This window comes from Thunnus maccoyii, chromosome 2 (assembly GCF_910596095.1).
Source record: "Thunnus maccoyii chromosome 2, fThuMac1.1, whole genome shotgun sequence".
Taxonomy (NCBI): domain Eukaryota; kingdom Metazoa; phylum Chordata; class Actinopteri; order Scombriformes; family Scombridae; genus Thunnus; species Thunnus maccoyii.
In genome coordinates this window covers 21,460,942-21,466,963 of record NC_056534.1, presented here as the reverse complement: position 1 = coordinate 21,466,963, position 6,022 = coordinate 21,460,942, and the positions used below count along the sequence as shown (strand labels likewise).

At 37.9% G+C, this 6,022-nt stretch overlaps 1 long non-coding RNA gene across 1 annotated transcript; it reads left to right on the top strand.

Moving 5' to 3' along the window:
• Positions 1-1,136: 1,136 nt before the first annotated feature.
• On the top strand, positions 1,137-3,872 carry LOC121884197. Its single transcript, XR_006092312.1, has 2 exons — positions 1,137-1,444; positions 3,324-3,872. It is a non-coding gene; the product is annotated as an uncharacterized LOC121884197 (long non-coding RNA).
• The last annotated feature ends 2,150 nt before the right edge of the window (positions 3,873-6,022 follow it).

Genomic DNA, 6,022 nt, shown 5'->3' with positions numbered 1-6,022 from the left:
AAATTTAATGGTCCACTGACAAAAAATAACTATCCCAAATGCCTTTCCAGTCATGGTTGGATCTTTGGAAAAAAGTTATCTGTTCATTGAAAATTTGAAATCACTTGGGTATGATATTGGCACTTGCAGTACAATTCATGTGGTTCACTCTGTGTGCTGGTCAGACGTAGAACTGATTGGGTACTTGCTTTAAACTGTGACTGTAAACGTAAGAGGAGAGCATTTCCTTGGAGACACGGGTGGAGTACACCTGCTTCCCAATTGTGAAAAGAAAGAGGTAGTCATTTTTCTTAAAATTTTAACTGTGAAACACTTTGATGATCACCTGTATTCATATGTGGTGGAGCAGAATGACAAGTATGAAATGATCAGTGTAAAAGATGATGCAGACATCAGACCACTAGACTTGTTGTCATCTTTCAGTGGAAACCAACTGCATGTAAATCCAAGATGCAAATTGAATTTCATGACATTGTTTGTTTACTTTGGGAGCATTTCAGTAGAATTTTAGCATATAGACAAAAATAGCATTTTAGGATAATTAAAAAAACCAACATTTTCAAAACAGAGATAGAGCCGTTTTCCTTTAATTTTTTCCTGAAAATAGAATTTTGTGTTGTCTCCTCATTATGGATTTTCTTATAGTGAGTCAAACACGAAAAATACAGTTTCCATTAGGCCTACTACAAAATGCAAAATTAGGGCACTTTTTTAATTTTAATTTTTTTATCTTTATTATCAAAAGGTGAACCAGAAGCATTCATTTTCGGTATTTTTAGCTATGATTTTTAGCCAGAATAGCAGCAGGTCAGGGCAAGAAAATCCATGTCGGCACCAAGGGTATACTGGCACTCACAGCTTAATGCTTGCCCCACACACACACAGTGAACCAGTATCAAGTTTATTAATCAAGCATAATTATTTTGTCTCTATAAAATCTTTTCTTTACATCACTAGTTAGATAATACATTTACACATACAGATCAGTTCATCAGATCATGAGCTGTTAGCAGCTGAGATGACCAGCTGCGTTCATCCAACCAGCGGCTCCTCACATCTCTGAAAACATAGCAGCAGATTAACAAACAGGTGTTATTTGGATAAACTGACCACATATTTGGAATCTACATGGTTACTCTCTCACGATAAAAAATATTTAATCTTAATGAAGTGAGATATTAACAGTCCTTTCATGCATAGTGGTCACTACAGTGGACAGCTATTCAAAAGCCATTTTCCTATATATGCATGGGTTTTCATGGTATAGTTACACATCAGCCACCAAAATGGACGCTAGTGCAATATTCCATACACTGCCATCCACTGGCCAGCCTTTGTAAGTGCAACACAAATTTCCAAAACCAAGATGGCTGATAGACGGCCGGAAACACTCAGCAGCTCAGGAATATCTTGCCAATCCTTCTGTGGTAGGAGACCCTTGAAGGTAAATATAATTTTGTAACATCAAGTAACAACTAAGGGGTAATACAATTGTTAAAATTTCCAAGTATTGATTTTATGTTGGGAGAAAATGACGATTAATCATCTTTCCACTAAGCTGAACATCATGCATGGCTGGCTATATTTCAACTACAATTTATACTATGACTGCAACTTTGTTGTTCTCAAAAATACGTCATCTGCAGTAACTTTTTTGGCTGTAAATCAATTGATTTATGTTATTAGAATGTAACTTGCAGTTTTGAGGGGGCTGAGGATCCTGGGGGAGCTAAGGATGCTGAGGATGCTGAGGGGGCTGAGGATGCTGAGGGAATGCCTGGCACGTCAGCAGAATGTCTGGATTAGAAAAGAAGGATCTTCAGCATTTGAAGTTATCTGTAGCTCATGTACTAATAAATGCAGTAAGAGAGAGGGGAGAGGCTGAGGAGTCAGGAGCAAGGTTCAATGTTTTTGCATTGCATTGAACAGTATTAGAATATGTTAACATATGTTAAAACATTAGTTTGACAGCATTAAAAAATATAAATTATTTTATAGTTCTCACATAATATATCATTGTATTCATTGGTTAGTTAAATACATATTTCTTAAGTCGAAAACTCAAACGCATGCTGTCCACCTGAGTGCAAAACTCACATGGACAGCATGCAAATTCATGCCTAAAGGAGAATAAAAACACTTGGGAAAAAAAATCCTGACTGAGGTTGTCATAATTCGTGCATGCAAGGGCTAGAGTGAAAATTTGAATTAATCTTGAGACAAAAATATGAGCAATTCGTGGGAGAAAGTGATGAGGAAGAGAGGACAATGTAAAGTTTTTTTCTTGTGGATTGATGACTCTCCCCTGCAAGTACTACATAAGGTGGGCAAATTGAAGAGATAACAGCCAATAACTTGGAGTAAAATAAGCTTTCAAAAGTATATGGGGCATAAGCATTTTTGAGATGAATGAGGATTAATAAATCTTGCCAACCCAGTCTTTTTTTAATTTTAAGTGTTCAAGATCAGTGAGGTGAGTCTTTCTTGTAACAGTGCTACTTGCACCTTATCTTTTTTAAGCATGGAAAGTATTTTACATCTCTTCACCATGTGAATAATACCTTAGACATTCAGTGTGATGATTTTTGTGTTACTTATGATGTAGAGTACAACTTAAAATTATCCATTTCAAAAAGAAAAACAACCCATTAGAAAAAGAAAGTGCAGTTCACTATAATTTGGCAGATGAACTGTGCTGGAAAAAACATCTTCATGCCCAAAAAACAATGCAAATATGAAAATAGCAATAGAGCATAAAAGGCTATGGAAAACTAAAATTTAAATTTAAACAAAGAGCTACCCAATGAATAGTGCTGTAGGAGCACATGCTGCTAAAAGGAGCAATCGCTTCGGGAAAAAAACAAAAAACACTTCCATATCCCATTCCCCCCTCACAACATAACAAGCATATTATTATTCTGGCCACCTAGATCAACACACAGCTTCTGCAGCTACAAAATTATCGGTAATAAAAGGGCCTCTCATTTGTTATTATTAACATGTTAGAATAGCGAGCCATACATAAAGGTGACTTCATCACACTGCAAAAATTACATGAGAGAGAAAAAGCACAGTTGAGCAAAGTCAGCATTGAAACCCTCTTATGTTTGATTGCTCTCTCAAGATAGGATAGCTTCTGTATTGATTAAGGAAAACACATCTCAGTCAGCCATCATCACGTGACCAACTAATTGTACTCTGATGGAAGTTTGAAGTTCTCAGGTTTTTCGTTTGTTCGTTGTACTTCTTCCAAATGTAGAACTGTTTTTCTATGTAATGATATTTACAATGCCAAGTTATCTGTCTCTCTCTCTCTCTGAAAGGATTATGACAATGCCTGAATACTGCAGCAGTGTGGAGAGGCCTGATTAGGGGGATCCTTCCCTGGACTACATTTTAAAATGTTTTTAAAGACTTGAACAACTGATTCCATATGTACACACTCAAGGGGAAAATTGTGTATACCTACTGCGTTAAAGAGCTGCATAAACTTCAGCTGAACAGCAGGGCTAACACAGTGTGGAGGAAAAGCTGGCTGTGGAGGAACCAGCATGGAGGTTCCTCTACAAACCTCCACTAAACAAAAGAACAGGGGATCTTCAGTGGAGGATCATACATGGGGCCATTGCTGTGAATTCTTTCACTGTAAAGATCAATCCAAGTTATTCAACAATGGTGCTCTGTGGTGGATGACAATCTTATTTTCAGCCCTGTTTAAATGAGAGATGTCTTATCTAAAGGACATTTTTTAAAACATGCCTCTTATTGTTATTGTCTGATTACTCAAGGGTGTTTTCATTATGTTTTTTATTTGTGAGGCTGTTCTTATTGTGGCTCCTTAAATCCCCAAAATACAGTCTGTCTAAAATCTGTCTGCCTGTATCTCTCACTCTCTCTGTCATGTTTAACAGCATTATAAAAATGGACTGTCTGTCCTCTCTCAGTCTGGAGTCCAGCTTGTAGACAGCTGGCTGTGTCTAAGGCAGCGTTTAGACCGAACACAGCCCTGCATTAAAACAATGAAAGGGGCTGCATTGATGGGTACCAGTGAGACATGAAATACAAATCCAGGAAGTCAGTTGGAGCCACAGATGAATGTTTTTAAGGGTTATCAGACTCCAAAACACCACACAGCAGTTTGTGACACTCAGACAGTATTTTACAACTCTGGTAACTGTTTTATCTGCCATGATAATTTCAAAATAATTGCAAACAGAATGCAGTGTTCACGTTACAAAGTAATCCACCATGAATATGCGCTCAACAACTGTTAAGCCTGGTTTAACTTTTTTGTTTAATGACTGCTGTGGTGTTTTGCCAAGCCCTCTGCCATGGTATGCATGCTGCATCAACACACTAACCCCATTCAACTGAATAAGAGGGCTGCGTTTTTTCACACAGAGCTAATGTCAGTCTTAACGCCCCCAAACTGGGACACCTCATGAAAACACCAGCCAGAGATATATGGCTGGGGTCCGATCATCTAGGCTGCTGCACAGGTTGGTGAGGAAGGTCTGTGAAGCTCTGCTGAGGTCCTTGAGAGCATTTGCTGAGAATCGTACTCTATCTGATCAATGGGACAATGACTGTGTGTACATCATCTTCCTGTCTGTGCTGCTCTCAGGGAGTGGCAGGATTAGCCAGGAGGTCTTCTGTCCTTTAACATCACTCCACTGGGGCAGTCTGAGTGCTTGGAGGAGAAGGCTTTGTATTTGAGCTGTGTGAAAATGTCATTCTTTACATTTTCTCTGGCATGGTACAGGGCATTGAGGTGGACTGGGGTGCGGGACCTTCTCCAAAAGGCTGTTGGGGGTCCCTGTACAAACTGATTTCCTATTCACTTTAAATATTTTTGGAAATGTATTGTAAATGAAGATTTCTCCCAAGTTTGCATCAGTTGTTGGCACCAAATAATAACTTAATTTTATTCTCTATTGATGAGTATGTGGCAAATGTGCCTGTTTGAGCCTAATCAACATATTTCTTGCCATGCACCTTCCCAGGTGTCTTCCTATTAGATTGTTGATTGCTTAGTCCGTGTTAGTGCTTAGTTAGCTTTAGCTACAATGTGACGTCATCTAGCAAGGTGCCATAACATACTGTAGATGCAAGCTCACATTGTTGGTGGATTACTTTGTGATGTGACGATGCATTGCTACTGTTTACCTAGTGACGAGAGATTAATTAGTTGCCTCAGTGATAACTTTCCACAGTTGTAAAATCCCATCTCTTGAGCATCACAAACCATTGTGTAGTGTTTTGGAATACATTCATCTGTTACTCCAACTGGACTTCCTGAATCATGTTTCATTGCCTCACTGGTACCTTAAACAACCCCCACCACCACAGTCCCCCGTTGTTTTAATGCAGGGCTGTTTCCATTTGAATCCCCAATTAGAGTCTACAGCCATGCTAGTGTTAACTCAAAAGGCACTAACCTGTCTTGGCAAACCAGCACCTGCGGAGCCTGTGATACAAGTCTTCTGCAAGTCAAAATACCAACTGTACACCACATATGGTCTGTCAAGAAACAAAAATGTCTAGAAGGATTTTTTGCTTGAACTACGACTTTATTTACATATAACCTTTTCTTGTAATATTACACTTTCTTAAAATGACGACACTGTACTGACATACAGTATTACCACCGTTTAAAACATGGACAGTGTTTTCTCTACAATAGATTGCACTTTATTGTAAATGTGGCTTTAATATAATATATATATGTATATTCAAAATACAATTAGTCAATTAATTGATAGTTGCCAACTTTAAAATTAATTACCAACTATTTGGATAATCAATTAACTGTTTTGAGTAATTTTTTAAGAATAAAATGTCCAAATTCTCTGATTGCAGCATTCAAATGTGATTATTTTCTGGTTTCATTAGTCCTCTATGACAGTAAACTGAATATCTTTGGGTCAGGCAAGGATTATCCACCAGGCCAATTGGGCCGATACCTGGATTTTTGAATATCAAATAAATTAATTGAGTGTGTTTGTGTTGAAATACAAATCAA